We start from the raw sequence: 19,771 nt of genomic DNA, 5'->3' as shown, positions 1-19,771 counted from the left end.
GACTGCTGTTTGCCAGACTGACTGCTGTTTGCCAGACTGACTGCTGTTTGCCAGACTGACTGCTGTTTGCCAGACTGACTGCTGTTTGCCAGACTGACTGCTGTTTGCCAGACTGACTGCTGTTTGCCAGACTGACTGCTGTTTGCCAGACTGACTGCTGTTTGCCAGACTGACTGCTGTTTGCCAGACTGACTGCTGTTTGCCAGACTGACTGCTGTTTTGCCAGACTGACTGCTGTTTGCCAGACTGACTGCTGTTTGCCAGACTGACTGCTGTTTGCCAGACAGACTGCTGTTTGCCAGACTGACTGCTGTTTGCCAGACTGACTGGTGACTGCTGTTTGCCAGACTGACTGGTGACTGCTGTTTGCCAGACTGACTGGTGACTGCTGTTTGCCAGACTGACTGGTGACTGCTGTTTGCCAGACTGACTGGTGACTGCTGTTTGCCAGACTGACTGGTGACTGCTGTTTGCCAGACTGACTGGTGACTGCTGTTTGCTAGACTGACTGGTGACTGCTGTTTGCTAGACTGACTGGTGACTGCTGTTTGCTAGACTGACTGGTGACTGCTGTTTGCTAGACTGACTGGTGACTGCTGTTTGCTAGACTGACTGGTGACTGCTTTTTGCTAGACTGACTGGTGACTGCTGTTTGCTAGACTGACTGCTGTTTGCCAGACTGACTGGTGTTTGCCAGACTGACTGGTGTTTGCCAGACTGACTGGTGACTGCTGTTTGCCAGAATGACTGGTGACTGCTGTTTGCCAGACTGACTGGTGACTGTTGTTTGCCAGACTGACTGGTGACTGGTGTTTGCCAGACTGACTGGTGACTGGTGTTTGCCAGACTGACTGGTGACTGGTGTTTGCCAGACTGACTGGTGTTTGCCAGACTGACTGGTGTTTGCCAGACTGACTGGTGTTTGCCAGACTGACTGGTGTTTGCCAGACTGACTGCTGTTTGCCAGACTGACTGCTGTTTGCCAGACTGACTGCTGTTTGCCAGACTGACTGGTGACTGCTGTTTGCCAGACTGACTGGTGACTGCTGTTTGCCAGACTGACTGGTGACTGCTGTTTGCCAGACTGACTGGTGACTGCTGTTTGCCAGACTGACTGGTGACTGCTGTTTGCCAGACTGACTGGTGACTGCTGTTTGCCAGACTGACTGGTGACTGCTGTTTGCCAGACTGACTGGTGACTGCTGTTTGCTAGACTGACTGGTGACTGCTGTTTGCTAGACTGACTGGTGACTGCTGTTTGCTAGACTGACTGGTGACTGCTGTTTGCTAGACTGACTGGTGACTGCTGTTTGCTAGACTGACTGGTGACTGCTGTTTGCTAGACTGACTGGTGACTGCTGTTTGCTAGACTGACTGGTGACTGCTGTTTGCTAGACTGACTGCTGTTTGCCAGACTGACTGCTGTTTGCCAGACTGACTGGTGTTTGCCAGACTGACTGGTGTTTTCCAGACTGACTGGTGACTGCTGTTTGCCAGACTGACTGGTGACTGCTGTTTGCCAGACTGACTGGTGACTGTTGTTTGCCAGACTGACTGGTGACTGGTGTTTGCCAGACTGACTGGTGACTGGTGTTTGCCAGACTGACTGGTGACTGGTGTTTGCCAGACTGACTGCTGTTTGCCAGATTGACTGCTGTTTGCCAGACTGACTGCTGTTTGCCAGACTGACTGCTGTTTGCCAGACTGACTGCTGTTTGCCAGACTGACTGCTGTTTGCCAGACTGACTGCTGTTTGCCAGACTGACTGCTGTTTGCCAGACTGACTGCTGTTTGCCAGACTGACTGCTGTTTGCCAGACTGACTGCTGTTTGCCAGACTGACTGCTGTTTGCCAGACTGACTGGTGACTGCTGTTTGCCAGACTGACTGGTGACTGCTGTTTGCCAGACTGACTGGTGACTGATGTTTGCCAGACTGACTGGTGACTGCTGTTTGCCAGACTGACTGGTGACTGCTGTTTGCCAGACTGACTGGTGACTGCTGTTTGCCAGACTGACTGGTGACTGCTGTTTGCCAGACTGACTGGTGACTGCTGTTTGCCAGACTGACTGGTGACTGCTGTTTGCCAGACTGACTGGTGACTGCTGTTTGCCAGACTGACTGGTGACTGCTGTTTGCCAGACTGACTGGTGACTGCTGTTTGCCAGACTGACTGGTGACTGCTGTTTGCCAGACTGACTGGTGACTGCTGTTTGCCAGACTGACTGGTGACTGCTGTTTGCCAGACTGACTGGTGACTGCTGTTTGCCAGACTGACTGGTGACTGCTGTTTGCCAGACTGACTGGTGACTGCTGTTTGCCAGACTGACTGGTGACTGCTGTTTGCCAGACTGACTGGTGACTGCTGTTTGCCAGACTGACTGGTGACTGCTGTTTGCCAGACTGACTGGTGACTGCTGTTTGCCAGACTGACTGGTGACTGCTGTTTGCCAGACTGACTGGTGACTGCTGTTTGCCAGACTGACTGGTGACTGCTGTTTGCCAGACTGACTGGTGACTGCTGTTTGCCAGACTGACTGGTGACTGCTGTTTGCCAGACTGACTGGTGACTGCTGTTTGCCAGACTGACTGGTGACTGCTGTTTGCCAGACTGACTGGTGACTGCTGTTTGCCAGACTGACTGGTGACTGCTGTTTGCCAGACTGACTGGTGACTGCTGTTTGCCAGACTGACTGGTGACTGCTGTTTGCCAGACTGACTGGTGACTGCTGTTTGCCAGACTGACTGGTGACTGCTGTTTGCCAGACTGACTGGTGACTGCTGTTTGCCAGACTGACTGGTGACTGCTGTTTGCCAGACTGACTGGTGACTGCTGTTTGCCAGACTGACTGGTGACTGCTGTTTGCCAGACTGACTGGTGACTGCTGTTTGCCAGACTGACTGGTGACTGCTGTTTGCCAGACAGACTGCTGTTTGCCAGACAGACTGCTGTTTGCCAGACAGACTGCTGTTTGCCAGACAGACTGCTGTTTGCCAGACAGACTGCTGTTTGCCAGACAGACTGCTGTTTGCCAGACAGACTGCTGTTTGCCAGACAGACTGCTGTTTGCCAGACAGACTGCTGTTTGCCAGACAGACTGCTGTTTGCCAGACAGACTGCTGTTTGCCAGACAGACTGCTGTTTGCCAGACAGACTGCTGTTTGCCAGACTGACTGCTGTTTGCCAGACTGACTGCTGTTTGCCAGACTGACTGGTGACTGCTGTTTGCCAGACTGACTGCTGTTTGCCAGACTGACTGGTGACTGCTGTTTGCCAGACTGACTGGTGACTGCTGTTTGCCAGACTGACTGGTGACTGCTGTTTGCCAGACTGACTGGTGACTGCTGTTTGCCAGACTGACTGGTGACTGCTGTTTGCCAGACTGACTGGTGACTGCTGTTTGCTAGACTGACTTGTGACTGCTGTTTGCCAGACTGACTGCTGTTTGCCAGACTGACTGGTGTTTGCCAGACTGACTGGTGACTGGTGTTTGCCAGACTGACTGCTGTTTGCTAGACTGACTGCTGTTTGCCAGACTGACTGGTGTTTGCCAGACTGACTGGTGACTGGTGTTTGCCAGACTGACTGCTGTTTGCTAGACTGACTGCTGTTTGCCAGACTGACTGCTGTTTGCCAGACTGACTGCTGTTTGCCAGACTGACTGCTGTTTGCCAGACTGACTGCTGTTTGCCAGACTGACTGCTGTTTGCCAGACTGACTGCTGTTTGCCAGACTGACTGCTGTTTGCCAGACTGACTGCTGTTTGCCAGACTGACTGCTGTTTGCCAGACTGACTGCTGTTTGCCAGACTGACTGCTGTTTGCCAGACTGACTGCTGTTTGCCAGACTGACTGCTGTTTGCCAGACTGACTGCTGTTTGCCAGACTGACTGCTGTTTGCCAGACTGACTGCTGTTTGCCAGACTGACTGCTGTTTGCCAGACTGACTGCTGTTTGCCAGACTGACTGCTGTTTGCCAGACTGACTGCTGTTTGCCAGACTGACTGCTGTTTGCCAAACTGACTGCTGTTTGCCAAACTGACTGCTGTTTGCCAGACTGACTGCTGTTTGCCAGACTGACTGCTGTTTGCCAGACTGACTGCTGTTTGCCAGACTGACTGCTGTTTGCCAGACTGACTGCTGTTTGCCAGACTGACTGCTGTTTGCCAGACTGACTGCTGTTTGCCAGACAGACTGCTGTTTGCCAGACTGACTGGTGACTGCTGTTTGCCAGACTGACTGGTGACTGGTGTTGGCCAGACTGACTGGTGACTGGTGTTTGCCAGACTGACTGGTGACTGGTGTTTGCCAGACTGACTGGTGACTGGTGTTTGCCAGACTGACTGGTGACTGGTGTTTGCCAGACTGACTGGTGACTGGTGTTTGCCAGACTGACTGGTGACTGGTGTTTGCCAGACTGACTACTGTTTGCCAGACTGACTGCTGTTTGCCAGACTGACTGCTGTTTGCCAGACTGACTGCTGTTTGCCAGACAGACTGCTGTTTGCCAGACAGACTGCTGTTTGCCAGACAGACTGCTGTTTGCCAGACTGACTGGTGACTGCTGTTTGCCAGACTGACTGGTGACTGGTGTTTGCCAGACTGACTGGTGACTGCTGTTTGCCAGACTGACTGGTGACTGGTGTTTGCCAGACTGACTGGTGACTGGTGTTTGCCAGACTGACTGGTGACTGGTGTTTGCCAGACTGACTGGTGACTGGTGTTTGCCAGACTGACTGGTGTTTGCCAGACTGACTGGTGTTTGCCAGACTGACTGGTGTTTTCCAGACTGACTGGTGACTGCTGGACTGACAGGTGACTGCTAGACTGACTGGTGACTGCTAGACTGACTGGTGACTGCTGTTTGCTAGACTGACTGGTGACTGCTGTTTGCTAGACTGACTTGTGACTGCTGTTTGCCAGACTGACTGCTGTTTGCCAGACTGACTGCTGTTTGCCAGACTGACTGGTGACTGCTGTTTGCCAGACTGACTGGTGACTGGTGTTTGCCAGACTGACTGGTGACTGGTGTTTGCCAGACTGACTGGTGACTGCTGTTTGCCAGACTGACTGCTGTTTGCCAGACTGACTGCTGTTTGCTAGACTGACTGCTGTTTGCCAGACTGACTGCTGTTTGCCAGACTGACTGCTGTTTGCCAGACTGACTGCTGTTTGCCAGACTGACTGCTGTTTGCCAGACTGACTGCTGTTTGCCAGACTGACTGCTGTTTGCCAGACTGACTGCTGTTTGCCAGACTGACTGCTGTTTGCCAGACTGACTGCTGTTTGCCAGACTGACTGCTGTTTGCCAGACTGACTGCTGTTTGCCAGACTGACTGCTGTTTGCCAGACTGACTGCTGTTTGCCAGACTGACTGCTGTTTGCCAGACTGACTGCTGTTTGCCAGACAGACTGCTGTTTGCCAGACAGACTGCTGTTTGCCAGACAGACTGCTGTTTGCCAGACTGACTGGTGACTGCTGTTTGCCAGACTGACTGGTGACTGCTGTTTGCCAGACTGACTGGTGACTGCTGTTTGCCAGACTGACTGGTGACTGCTGTTTGCCAGACTGACTGGTGACTGCTGTTTGCCAGACTGACTGGTGACTGCTGTTTGCTAGACTGACTGGTGACTGCTGTTTGCTAGACTGACTGGTGACTGCTGTTTGCTAGACTGACTGGTGACTGCTGTTTGCTAGACTGACTGGTGACTGCTGTTTGCTAGACTGACTGGTGACTGCTGTTTGCTAGACTGACTGGTGACTGCTGTTTGCTAGACTGACTGGTGACTGCTGTTTGCTAGACTGACTGCTGTTTGCCAGACTGACTGCTGTTTGCCAGACTGACTGCTGTTTGCCAGACTGACTGCTGTTTGCCAGACTGACTGCTGTTTGCCAGACTGACTGCTGTTTGCCAGACTGACTGCTGTTTGCCAGACTGACTGCTGTTTGCCAGACTGACTGCTGTTTGCCAGACTGACTGGTGACTGCTGTTTGCCAGACTGACTGGTGACTGCTGTTTGCCAGACTGACTGGTGACTGCTGTTTGCCAGACTGACTGGTGACTGCTGTTTGCCAGACTGACTGGTGACTGCTGTTTGCCAGACTGACTGGTGACTGCTGTTTGCCAGACTGACTGGTGACTGCTGTTTGCCAGACTGACTGGTGACTGCTGTTTGCCAGACTGACTGGTGACTGCTGTTTGCCAGACTGACTGGTGACTGCTGTTTGCCAGACTGACTGGTGACTGCTGTTTGCCAGACTGACTGGTGACTGGTGTTTGCCAGACTGACTGGTGACTGGTGTTTGCCAGACTGACTGCTGTTTGCCAGACTGACTGCTGTTTGCCAGACTGACTGCTGTTTGCCAGACTGACTGCTGTTTGCCAGACTGACTGCTGTTTGCCAGACAGACTGCTGTTTGCCAGACAGACTGCTGTTTGCCAGACAGACTGCTGTTTGCCAGACAGACTGCTGTTTGCCAGACAGACTGCTGTTTGCCAGACTGACTGGTGACTGCTGTTTGCCAGACTGACTGGTGACTGCTGTTTGCCAGACTGACTGGTGACTGCTGTTTGCCAGACTGACTGGTGACTGCTGTTTGCCAGACTGACTGGTGACTGCTGTTTGCCAGACTGACTGGTGACTGCTGTTTGCCAGACTGACTGGTGACTGCTGTTTGCCAGACTGACTGGTGACTGCTGTTTGCCAGACTGACTGGTGACTGCTGTTTGCCAGACTGACTGGTGACTGCTGTTTGCCAGACTGACTGGTGACTGCTGTTTGCCAGACTGACTGGTGACTGCTGTTTGCCAGACTGACTGGTGACTGCTGTTTGCCAGACTGACTGGTGACTGCTGTTTGCCAGACTGACTGGTGACTGCTGTTTGCCAGACTGACTGGTGACTGCTGTTTGCCAGACTGACTGGTGACTGCTGTTTGCCAGACTGACTGGTGACTGCTGTTTGCCAGACTGACTGGTGACTGCTGTTTGCCAGACTGACTGGTGACTGCTGTTTGCCAGACTGACTGGTGACTGCTGTTTGCCAGACTGACTGGTGACTGCTGTTTGCCAGACTGACTGGTGACTGCTGTTTGCCAGACTGACTGGTGACTGCTGTTTGCCAGACTGACTGGTGACTGCTGTTTGCCAGACTGACTGGTGACTGCTGTTTGCCAGACTGACTGGTGACTGCTGTTTGCCAGACTGACTGGTGACTGCTGTTTGCCAGACTGACTGGTGACTGCTGTTTGCCAGACTGACTGGTGACTGCTGTTTGCCAGACTGACTGGTGACTGCTGTTTGCCAGACTGACTGGTGACTGCTGTTTGCCAGACAGACTGCTGTTTGCCAGACAGACTGCTGTTTGCCAGACAGACTGCTGTTTGCCAGACAGACTGCTGTTTGCCAGACAGACTGCTGTTTGCCAGACAGACTGCTGTTTGCCAGACAGACTGCTGTTTGCCAGACAGACTGCTGTTTGCCAGACAGACTGCTGTTTGCCAGACAGACTGCTGTTTGCCAGACAGACTGCTGTTTGCCAGACAGACTGCTGTTTGCCAGACAGACTGCTGTTTGCCAGACAGACTGCTGTTTGCCAGACTGACTGCTGTTTGCCAGACTGACTGCTGTTTGCCAGACTGACTGGTGACTGCTGTTTGCCAGACTGACTGCTGTTTGCCAGACTGACTGGTGACTGCTGTTTGCCAGACTGACTGGTGACTGCTGTTTGCCAGACTGACTGGTGACTGCTGTTTGCCAGACTGACTGGTGACTGCTGTTTGCCAGACTGACTGGTGACTGCTGTTTGCCAGACTGACTGGTGACTGCTGTTTGCTAGACTGACTTGTGACTGCTGTTTGCCAGACTGACTGCTGTTTGCCAGACTGACTGGTGTTTGCCAGACTGACTGGTGACTGGTGTTTGCCAGACTGACTGCTGTTTGCTAGACTGACTGCTGTTTGCCAGACTGACTGGTGTTTGCCAGACTGACTGGTGACTGGTGTTTGCCAGACTGACTGCTGTTTGCTAGACTGACTGCTGTTTGCCAGACTGACTGCTGTTTGCCAGACTGACTGCTGTTTGCCAGACTGACTGCTGTTTGCCAGACTGACTGCTGTTTGCCAGACTGACTGCTGTTTGCCAGACTGACTGCTGTTTGCCAGACTGACTGCTGTTTGCCAGACTGACTGCTGTTTGCCAGACTGACTGCTGTTTGCCAGACTGACTGCTGTTTGCCAGACTGACTGCTGTTTGCCAGACTGACTGCTGTTTGCCAGACTGACTGCTGTTTGCCAGACTGACTGCTGTTTGCCAGACTGACTGCTGTTTGCCAGACTGACTGCTGTTTGCCAGACTGACTGCTGTTTGCCAGACTGACTGCTGTTTGCCAGACTGACTGCTGTTTGCCAGACTGACTGCTGTTTGCCAGACTGACTGCTGTTTGCCAAACTGACTGCTGTTTGCCAAACTGACTGCTGTTTGCCAGACTGACTGCTGTTTGCCAGACTGACTGCTGTTTGCCAGACTGACTGCTGTTTGCCAGACTGACTGCTGTTTGCCAGACTGACTGCTGTTTGCCAGACTGACTGCTGTTTGCCAGACTGACTGCTGTTTGCCAGACTGACTGCTGTTTGCCAGACTGACTGCTGTTTGCCAGACAGACTGCTGTTTGCCAGATTGACTGGTGACTGCTGTTTGCCAGACTGACTGGTGACTGGTGTTGGCCAGACTGACTGGTGACTGGTGTTTGCCAGACTGACTGGTGACTGGTGTTTGCCAGACTGACTGGTGACTGGTGTTTGCCAGACTGACTGGTGACTGGTGTTTGCCAGACTGACTGGTGACTGGTGTTTGCCAGACTGACTGGTGACTGGTGTTTGCCAGACTGACTACTGTTTGCCAGACTGACTGCTGTTTGCCAGACTGACTGCTGTTTGCCAGACTGACTGCTGTTTGCCAGACAGACTGCTGTTTGCCAGACAGACTGCTGTTTGCCAGACAGACTGCTGTTTGCCAGACTGACTGGTGACTGCTGTTTGCCAGACTGACTGGTGACTGGTGTTTGCCAGACTGACTGGTGACTGCTGTTTGCTAGACTGACTGGTGACTGCTGTTTGCTAGACTGACTGGTGACTGCTGTTTGCCAGACTGACTGGTGACTGCTGTTTGCTAGACTGACTGGTGACTGCTGTTTGCTAGACTGACTGGTGACTGCTGTTTGCTAGACTGACTGGTGACTGCTGTTTGCTAGACTGACTGCTGTTTGCCAGACTGACTGCTGTTTGCCAGACTGACTGCTGTTTGCCAGACTGACTGCTGTTTGCCAGACTGACTGCTGTTTGCCAGACTGACTGGTGACTGCTGTTTGCCAGACTGACTGGTGACTGCTGTTTGCCAGACTGACTGGTGACTGCTGTTTGCTAGACTGACTGGTGACTGCTGTTTGCTAGACTGACTGGTGACTGCTGTTTGCTAGACTGACTGGTGACTGCTGTTTGCTAGACTGACTGGTGACTGCTGTTTGCTAGACTGACTGGTGACTGCTGTTTGCTAGACTGACTGCTGTTTGCCAGACTGACTGCTGTTTGCCAGACTGACTGGTGACTGCTGTTTGCCAGACTGACTGGTGACTGCTGTTTGCCAGACTGACTGGTGACTGCTGTTTGCCAGACTGACTGGTGACTGCTGTTTGCCAGACTGACTGGTGACTGCTGTTTGCCAGACTGACTGGTGCCTGCTGTTTGCCAGACTGACTGGTGCCTGCTGTTTGCCAGACTGACTGGTGACTGCTGTTTGCCAGACTGACTGGTGACTGTTGTTTGCCAGACTGACTGGTGACTGGTGTTTGCCAGACTGACTGCTGTTTGCCAGACTGACTGCTGTTTGCCAGACTGACTGCTGTTTGCCAGACTGACTGCTGTTTGCCAGACTGACTGCTGTTTGCCAGACTGACTGCTGTTTGCCAGACTGACTGCTGTTTGCCAGACTGACTGCTGTTTGCCAGACTGACTGCTGTTTGCCAGACTGACTGCTGTTTGCCAGACTGACTGCTGTTTGCCAGACTGACTGCTGTTTGCCAGACTGACTGCTGTTTGCCAGACTGACTGCTGTTTGCCAGACTGACTGCTGTTTGCCAGACTGACTGCTGTTTGCCAGACTGACTGCTGTTTGCCAGACTGACTGCTGTTTTGCCAGACTGACTGCTGTTTGCCAGACTGACTGCTGTTTGCCAGACTGACTGCTGTTTGCCAGACAGACTGCTGTTTGCCAGACTGACTGCTGTTTGCCAGACTGACTGGTGACTGCTGTTTGCCAGACTGACTGGTGACTGCTGTTTGCCAGACTGACTGGTGACTGCTGTTTGCCAGACTGACTGGTGACTGCTGTTTGCCAGACTGACTGGTGACTGCTGTTTGCCAGACTGACTGGTGACTGCTGTTTGCCAGACTGACTGGTGACTGCTGTTTGCTAGACTGACTGGTGACTGCTGTTTGCTAGACTGACTGGTGACTGCTGTTTGCTAGACTGACTGGTGACTGCTGTTTGCTAGACTGACTGGTGACTGCTGTTTGCTAGACTGACTGGTGACTGCTTTTTGCTAGACTGACTGGTGACTGCTGTTTGCTAGACTGACTGCTGTTTGCCAGACTGACTGGTGTTTGCCAGACTGACTGGTGTTTGCCAGACTGACTGGTGACTGCTGTTTGCCAGAATGACTGGTGACTGCTGTTTGCCAGACTGACTGGTGACTGTTGTTTGCCAGACTGACTGGTGACTGGTGTTTGCCAGACTGACTGGTGACTGGTGTTTGCCAGACTGACTGGTGACTGGTGTTTGCCAGACTGACTGGTGTTTGCCAGACTGACTGGTGTTTGCCAGACTGACTGGTGTTTGCCAGACTGACTGGTGTTTGCCAGACTGACTGCTGTTTGCCAGACTGACTGCTGTTTGCCAGACTGACTGCTGTTTGCCAGACTGACTGGTGACTGCTGTTTGCCAGACTGACTGGTGACTGCTGTTTGCCAGACTGACTGGTGACTGCTGTTTGCCAGACTGACTGGTGACTGCTGTTTGCCAGACTGACTGGTGACTGCTGTTTGCCAGACTGACTGGTGACTGCTGTTTGCCAGACTGACTGGTGACTGCTGTTTGCCAGACTGACTGGTGACTGCTGTTTGCTAGACTGACTGGTGACTGCTGTTTGCTAGACTGACTGGTGACTGCTGTTTGCTAGACTGACTGGTGACTGCTGTTTGCTAGACTGACTGGTGACTGCTGTTTGCTAGACTGACTGGTGACTGCTGTTTGCTAGACTGACTGGTGACTGCTGTTTGCTAGACTGACTGGTGACTGCTGTTTGCTAGACTGACTGCTGTTTGCCAGACTGACTGCTGTTTGCCAGACTGACTGGTGTTTGCCAGACTGACTGGTGTTTTCCAGACTGACTGGTGACTGCTGTTTGCCAGACTGACTGGTGACTGCTGTTTGCCAGACTGACTGGTGACTGTTGTTTGCCAGACTGACTGGTGACTGGTGTTTGCCAGACTGACTGGTGACTGGTGTTTGCCAGACTGACTGGTGACTGGTGTTTGCCAGACTGACTGCTGTTTGCCAGATTGACTGCTGTTTGCCAGACTGACTGCTGTTTGCCAGACTGACTGCTGTTTGCCAGACTGACTGCTGTTTGCCAGACTGACTGCTGTTTGCCAGACTGACTGCTGTTTGCCAGACTGACTGCTGTTTGCCAGACTGACTGCTGTTTGCCAGACTGACTGCTGTTTGCCAGACTGACTGCTGTTTGCCAGACTGACTGCTGTTTGCCAGACTGACTGGTGACTGCTGTTTGCCAGACTGACTGGTGACTGCTGTTTGCCAGACTGACTGGTGACTGATGTTTGCCAGACTGACTGGTGACTGCTGTTTGCCAGACTGACTGGTGACTGCTGTTTGCCAGACTGACTGGTGACTGCTGTTTGCCAGACTGACTGGTGACTGCTGTTTGCCAGACTGACTGGTGACTGCTGTTTGCCAGACTGACTGGTGACTGCTGTTTGCCAGACTGACTGGTGACTGCTGTTTGCCAGACTGACTGGTGACTGCTGTTTGCCAGACTGACTGGTGACTGCTGTTTGCCAGACTGACTGGTGACTGCTGTTTGCCAGACTGACTGGTGACTGCTGTTTGCCAGACTGACTGGTGACTGCTGTTTGCCAGACTGACTGGTGACTGCTGTTTGCCAGACTGACTGGTGACTGCTGTTTGCCAGACTGACTGGTGACTGCTGTTTGCCAGACTGACTGGTGACTGCTGTTTGCCAGACTGACTGGTGACTGCTGTTTGCCAGACTGACTGGTGACTGCTGTTTGCCAGACTGACTGGTGACTGCTGTTTGCCAGACTGACTGGTGACTGCTGTTTGCCAGACTGACTGGTGACTGCTGTTTGCCAGACTGACTGGTGACTGCTGTTTGCCAGACTGACTGGTGACTGCTGTTTGCCAGACTGACTGGTGACTGCTGTTTGCCAGACTGACTGGTGACTGCTGTTTGCCAGACTGACTGGTGACTGCTGTTTGCCAGACTGACTGGTGACTGCTGTTTGCCAGACTGACTGGTGACTGCTGTTTGCCAGACTGACTGGTGACTGCTGTTTGCCAGACTGACTGGTGACTGCTGTTTGCCAGACTGACTGGTGACTGCTGTTTGCCAGACTGACTGGTGACTGCTGTTTGCCAGACTGACTGGTGACTGCTGTTTGCCAGACTGACTGGTGACTGCTGTTTGCCAGACTGACTGGTGACTGCTGTTTGCCAGACTGACTGGTGACTGCTGTTTGCCAGACAGACTGCTGTTTGCCAGACAGACTGCTGTTTGCCAGACAGACTGCTGTTTGCCAGACAGACTGCTGTTTGCCAGACAGACTGCTGTTTGCCAGACAGACTGCTGTTTGCCAGACAGACTGCTGTTTGCCAGACAGACTGCTGTTTGCCAGACAGACTGCTGTTTGCCAGACAGACTGCTGTTTGCCAGACAGACTGCTGTTTGCCAGACAGACTGCTGTTTGCCAGACAGACTGCTGTTTGCCAGACAGACTGCTGTTTGCCAGACAGACTGCTGTTTGCCAGACTGACTGCTGTTTGCCAGACTGACTGCTGTTTGCCAGACTGACTGGTGACTGCTGTTTGCCAGACTGACTGCTGTTTGCCAGACTGACTGGTGACTGCTGTTTGCCAGACTGACTGGTGACTGCTGTTTGCCAGACTGACTGGTGACTGCTGTTTGCCAGACTGACTGGTGACTGCTGTTTGCCAGACTGACTGGTGACTGCTGTTTGCCAGACTGACTGGTGACTGCTGTTTGCTAGACTGACTTGTGACTGCTGTTTGCCAGACTGACTGCTGTTTGCCAGACTGACTGGTGTTTGCCAGACTGACTGGTGACTGGTGTTTGCCAGACTGACTGCTGTTTGCTAGACTGACTGCTGTTTGCCAGACTGACTGGTGTTTGCCAGACTGACTGGTGACTGGTGTTTGCCAGACTGACTGCTGTTTGCTAGACTGACTGCTGTTTGCCAGACTGACTGCTGTTTGCCAGACTGACTGCTGTTTGCCAGACTGACTGCTGTTTGCCAGACTGACTGCTGTTTGCCAGACTGACTGCTGTTTGCCAGACTGACTGCTGTTTGCCAGACTGACTGCTGTTTGCCAGACTGACTGCTGTTTGCCAGACTGACTGCTGTTTGCCAGACTGACTGCTGTTTGCCAGACTGACTGCTGTTTGCCAGACTGACTGCTGTTTGCCAGACTGACTGCTGTTTGCCAGACTGACTGCTGTTTGCCAGACTGACTGCTGTTTGCCAGACTGACTGCTGTTTGCCAGACTGACTGCTGTTTGCCAGACTGACTGCTGTTTGCCAGACTGACTGCTGTTTGCCAGACTGACTGCTGTTTGCCAGACTGACTGCTGTTTGCCAGACTGACTGCTGTTTGCCAAACTGACTGCTGTTTGCCAAACTGACTGCTGTTTGCCAGACTGACTGCTGTTTGCCAGACTGACTGCTGTTTGCCAGACTGACTGCTGTTTGCCAGACTGACTGCTGTTTGCCAGACTGACTGCTGTTTGCCAGACTGACTGCTGTTTGCCAGACTGACTGCTGTTTGCCAGACTGACTGCTGTTTGCCAGACTGACTGCTGTTTGCCAGACAGACTGCTGTTTGCCAGACTGACTGGTGACTGCTGTTTGCCAGACTGACTGGTGACTGGTGTTGGCCAGACTGACTGGTGACTGGTGTTTGCCAGACTGACTGGTGACTGGTGTTTGCCAGACTGACTGGTGACTGGTGTTTGCCAGACTGACTGGTGACTGGTGTTTGCCAGACTGACTGGTGACTGGTGTTTGCCAGACTGACTGGTGACTGGTGTTTGCCAGACTGACTACTGTTTGCCAGACTGACTGCTGTTTGCCAGACTGACTGCTGTTTGCCAGACTGACTGCTGTTTGCCAGACAGACTGCTGTTTGCCAGACAGACTGCTGTTTGCCAGACAGACTGCTGTTTGCCAGACTGACTGGTGACTGCTGTTTGCCAGACTGACTGGTGACTGGTGTTTGCCAGACTGACTGGTGACTGCTGTTTGCCAGACTGACTGGTGACTGGTGTTTGCCAGACTGACTGGTGACTGGTGTTTGCCAGACTGACTGGTGACTGGTGTTTGCCAGACTGACTGGTGACTGGTGTTTGCCAGACTGACTGGTGTTTGCCAGACTGACTGGTGTTTGCCAGACTGACTGGTGTTTTCCAGACTGACTGGTGACTGCTGGACTGACAGGTGACTGCTAGACTGACTGGTGACTGCTAGACTGACTGGTGACTGCTGTTTGCTAGACTGACTGGTGACTGCTGTTTGCTAGACTGACTTGTGACTGCTGTTTGCCAGACTGACTGCTGTTTGCCAGACTGACTGCTGTTTGCCAGACTGACTGGTGACTGCTGTTTGCCAGACTGACTGGTGACTGGTGTTTGCCAGACTGACTGGTGACTGGTGTTTGCCAGACTGACTGGTGACTGCTGTTTGCCAGACTGACTGCTGTTTGCCAGACTGACTGCTGTTTGCTAGACTGACTGCTGTTTGCCAGACTGACTGCTGTTTGCCAGACTGACTGCTGTTTGCCAGACTGACTGCTGTTTGCCAGACTGACTGCTGTTTGCCAGACTGACTGCTGTTTGCCAGACTGACTGCTGTTTGCCAGACTGACTGCTGTTTGCCAGACTGACTGCTGTTTGCCAGACTGACTGCTGTTTGCCAGACTGACTGCTGTTTGCCAGACTGACTGCTGTTTGCCAGACTGACTGCTGTTTGCCAGACTGACTGCTGTTTGCCAGACTGACTGCTGTTTGCCAGACTGACTGCTGTTTGCCAGACAGACTGCTGTTTGCCAGACAGACTGCTGTTTGCCAGACAGACTGCTGTTTGCCAGACTGACTGGTGACTGCTGTTTGCCAGACTGACTGGTGACTGCTGTTTGCCAGACTGACTGGTGACTGCTGTTTGCCAGACTGACTGGTGACTGCTGTTTGCCAGACTGACTGGTGACTGCTGTTTGCCAGACTGACTGGTGACTGCTGTTTGCTAGACTGACTGGTGACTGCTGTTTGCTAGACTGACTGGTGACTGCTGTTTGCTAGACTGACTGGTGACTGCTGTTTGCTAGACTGACTGGTGACTGCTGTTTGCTAGACTGACTGGTGACTGCTGTTTGCTAGACTGACTGGTGACTGCTGTTTGCTAGACTGACTGGTGACTGCTGTTTGCTAGACTGACTGCTGTTTGCCAGACTGACTGCTGTTTGCCAGACTGACTGCTGTTTGCCAGACTGACTGCTGTTTGCCAGACTGACTGCTGTTTGCCAGACTGACTGCTGTTTGCCAGACTGACTGCTGTTTGCCAGACTGACTGCTGTTTGCCAGACTGACTGCTGTTTGCCAGACTGACTGGTGACTGCTGTTTGCCAGACTGACTGGTGACTGCTGTTTGCCAGACTGACTGGTGACTGCTGTTTGCCAGACTGACTGGTGACTGCTGTTTGCCAGACTGACTGGTGACTGCTGTTTGCCAGACTGACTGGTGACTGCTGTTTGCCAGACTGACTGGTGACTGCTGTTTGCCAGACTGACTGGTGACTGCTGTTTGCCAGACTGACTGGTGACTGCTGTTTGCCAGACTGACTGGTGACTGCTGTTTGCCAGACTGACTGGTGACTGCTGTTTGCCAGACTGACTGGTGACTGGTGTTTGCCAGACTGACTGGTGACTGGTGTTTGCCAGACTGACTGCTGTTTGCCAGACTGACTGCTGTTTGCCAGACTGACTGCTGTTTGCCAGACTGACTGCTGTTTGCCAGACTGACTGCTGTTTGCCAGACAGACTGCTGTTTGCCAGACAGACTGCTGTTTGCCAGACAGACTGCTGTTTGCCAGACAGACTGCTGTTTGCCAGACAGACTGCTGTTTGCCAGACAGACTGCTGTTTGCCAGACTGACTGGTGACTGCTGTTTGCCAGACTGACTGGTGACTGCTGTTTGCCAGACTGACTGGTGACTGCTGTTTGCCAGACTGACTGGTGACTGCTGTTTGCCAGACTGACTGGTGACTGCTGTTTGCCAGACTGACTGGTGACTGCTGTTTGCCAGACTGACTGGTGACTGCTGTTTGCCAGACTGACTGCTGTTTGCCAGACAGACTGCTGTTTGCCAGACAGACTGCTGTTTGCCAGACAGACTGCTGTTTGCCAGACAGACTGCTGTTTGCCAGACAGACTGCTGTTTGCCAGACAGACTGCTGTTTGCCAGACAGACTGCTGTTTGCCAGACAGACTGCTGTTTGCCAGACAGACTGCTGTTTGCCAGACAGACTGCTGTTTGCCAGACAGACTGCTGTTTGCCAGACAGACTGCTGTTTGCCAGACAGACTGCTGTTTGCCAGACAGACTGCTGTTTGCCAGACTGACTGCTGTTTGCCAGACTGACTGGTGACTGCTGTTTGCCAGACTGACTGGTGACTGCTGTTTGCCAGACTGACTGGTGACTGCTGTTTGCCAGACTGACTGGTGACTGCTGTTTGCCAGACTGACTGGTGACTGCTGTTTGCCAGACTGACTGGTGACTGCTGTTTGCCAGACTGACTGGTGACTGCTGTTTGCCAGACTGACTGGTGACTGCTGTTTGCCAGACTGACTGGTGACTGCTGTTTGCCAGACTGACTGGTGACTGCTGTTTGCCAGACTGACTGCTGTTTGCCAGACTGACTGCTGTTTGCCAGACTGACTGCTGTTTGCCAGACTGACTGCTGTTTGCCAGACTGACTGCTGTTTGCCAGACTGACTGCTGTTTGCCAGACAGACTGCTGTTTGCCAGACAGACTGCTGTTTGCCAGACAGACTGCTGTTTGCCAGACTGACTGGTGACTGCTGTTTGCCAGACTGACTGGTGACTGCTGTTTGCCAGACTGACTGGTGACTGCTGTTTGCCAGACTGACTGCTGTTTGCCAGACAGACTGCTGTTTGCCAGACAGACTGCTGTTTGCCAGACAGACTGCTGTTTGCCAGACTGACTGGTGACTGCTGTTTGCCAGACTGACTGGTGACTGCTGTTTGCCAGACTGACTGGTGACTGCTGTTTGCCAGACTGACTGGTGACTGCTGTTTGCCAGACTGACTGGTGACTGCTGTTTGCCAGACTGACTGGTGACTGCTGTTTGCCAGACTGACTGGTGACTGCTGTTTGCCAGACTGACTGGTGACTGCTGTTTGCCAGACTGACTGGTGACTGCTGTTTGCCAGACTGACTGGTGACTGGTGTTTGCCAGACTGACTGCTGTTTGCCAGACTGACTGCTGTTTGCCAGACTGACTGCTGTTTGCCAGACTGACTGCTGTTTGCCAGACAGACTGCTGTTTGCCAGACAGACTGCTGTTTGCCAGACAGACTGCTGTTTGCCAGACAGACTGCTGTTTGCCAGACTGACTGGTGACTGCTGTTTGCCAGACTGACTGGTGACTGGTGTTGGCCAGACTGACTGGTGACTGGTGTTTGCCAGACTGACTGGTGACTGCTGTTTGCCAGACTGACTGGTGACTGCTGTTTGCCAGACTGACTGGTGACTGCTGTTTGCCAGACTGACTGGTGACTGGTGTTTGCCAGACTGACTGGTGACTGCTGTTTGCCAGACTGACTGGTGACTGCTGTTTGCCAGACTGACTGGTGACTGCTGTTTGCCAGACTGACTGGTGACTGCTGTTTGCCAGACTGACTGGTGACTGCTGTTTGCCAGACTGACTGGTGACTGCTGTTTGCCAGACTGACTGGTGACTGCTGTTTGCCAGACTGACTGGTGACTGCTGTTTGCCAGACTGACTGGTGACTGCTGTTTGCCAGACTGACTGGTGACTGCTGTTTGCCAGACTGACTGGTGACTGCTGTTTGCCAGACTGACTGGTGACTGCTGTTTGCCAGACTGACTGGTGACTGCTGTTTGCCAGACTGACTGGTGACTGCTGTTTGCCAGACTGACTGGTGACTGCTGTTTGCCAGACTGACTGGTGACTGCTGTTTGCCAGACTGACTGCTGTTTGCCAGACAGACTGCTGTTTGCCAGACAGACTGCTATTTGCCAGACAGACTGCTGTTTGCCAGACAGACTGCTGTTTGCCAGACAGACTGCTGTTTGCCAGACAGACTGCTGTTTGCCAGACAGACTGCTGTTTGCCAGACAGACTGCTGTTTGCCAGACAGACTGCTGTTTGCCAGACAGACTGCTGTTTGCCAGACAGACTGCTGTTTGCCAGACTGACTGGTGACTGCTGTTTGCCAGACTGACTGGTGACTGCTGTTTGCCAGACTGACTGGTGACTGCTGTTTGCCAGACTGACTGGTGACTGCTGTTTGCCAGACTGACTGGTGACTGCTGTTTGCCAGACTGACTGGTGACTGCTGTTTGCCAGACTGACTGGTGACTGCTGTTTGCCAGACTGACTGGTGACTGCTGTTTGCCAGACTGACTGGTGACTGCTGTTTGCCAGACTGACTGGTGACTGCTGTTTGCCAGACTGACTGGTGACTGCTGTTTGCCAGACTGACTGGTGACTGCTGTTTGCCAGACTGACTGGTGACTGCTGTTTGCCAGACTGACTGGTGACTGCTGTTTGCCAGACTGACTGGTGACTGCTGTTTGCCAGACTGACTGGTGACTGCTGTTTGCCAGACTGACTGGTGACTGCTGTTTGCCAGACTGACTGCTGTTTGCCAGACTGACTGCTGTTTGCCAGACTGACTGCTGTTTGCCAGACTGACTGCTGTTTGCCAGACTGACTGCTGTTTGCCAGACTGACTGCTGTTTGCCAGACTGACTGCTGTTTGCCAGACAGACTGCTGTTTGCCAGACAGACTGCTGTTTGCCAGACTGACTGGTGACTGCTGTTTGCCAGACTGACTGGTGACTGGTGTTGGCCAGACTGACTGGTGACTGGTGTTTGCCAGACTGACTGGTGACTGGTGTTTGCCAGACTGACTGGTGACTGGTGTTTGCCAGACTGACTGGTGACTGGTGTTTGCCAGACTGACTGGTGACTGGTGTTTGCCAGACTGACTGGTGACTGGTGTTTGCCAGACTGACTGGTGTTTGCCAGACTGACTGGTGTTTTCCAGACTGACTGCTGTTTTGCCAGACTGCTGTTTTGCCAGACTGACTGGTGTTTGCCAGACTGACTGGTGTTTGCCA

The sequence above is a fragment of the Ascaphus truei genome, unplaced genomic scaffold, assembly GCF_040206685.1.
Source record: "Ascaphus truei isolate aAscTru1 unplaced genomic scaffold, aAscTru1.hap1 HAP1_SCAFFOLD_422, whole genome shotgun sequence".
NCBI classification, from domain to species: Eukaryota; Metazoa; Chordata; class Amphibia; order Anura; family Ascaphidae; genus Ascaphus; species Ascaphus truei.
Note: the sequence above shows the minus strand (reverse complement) of the source record.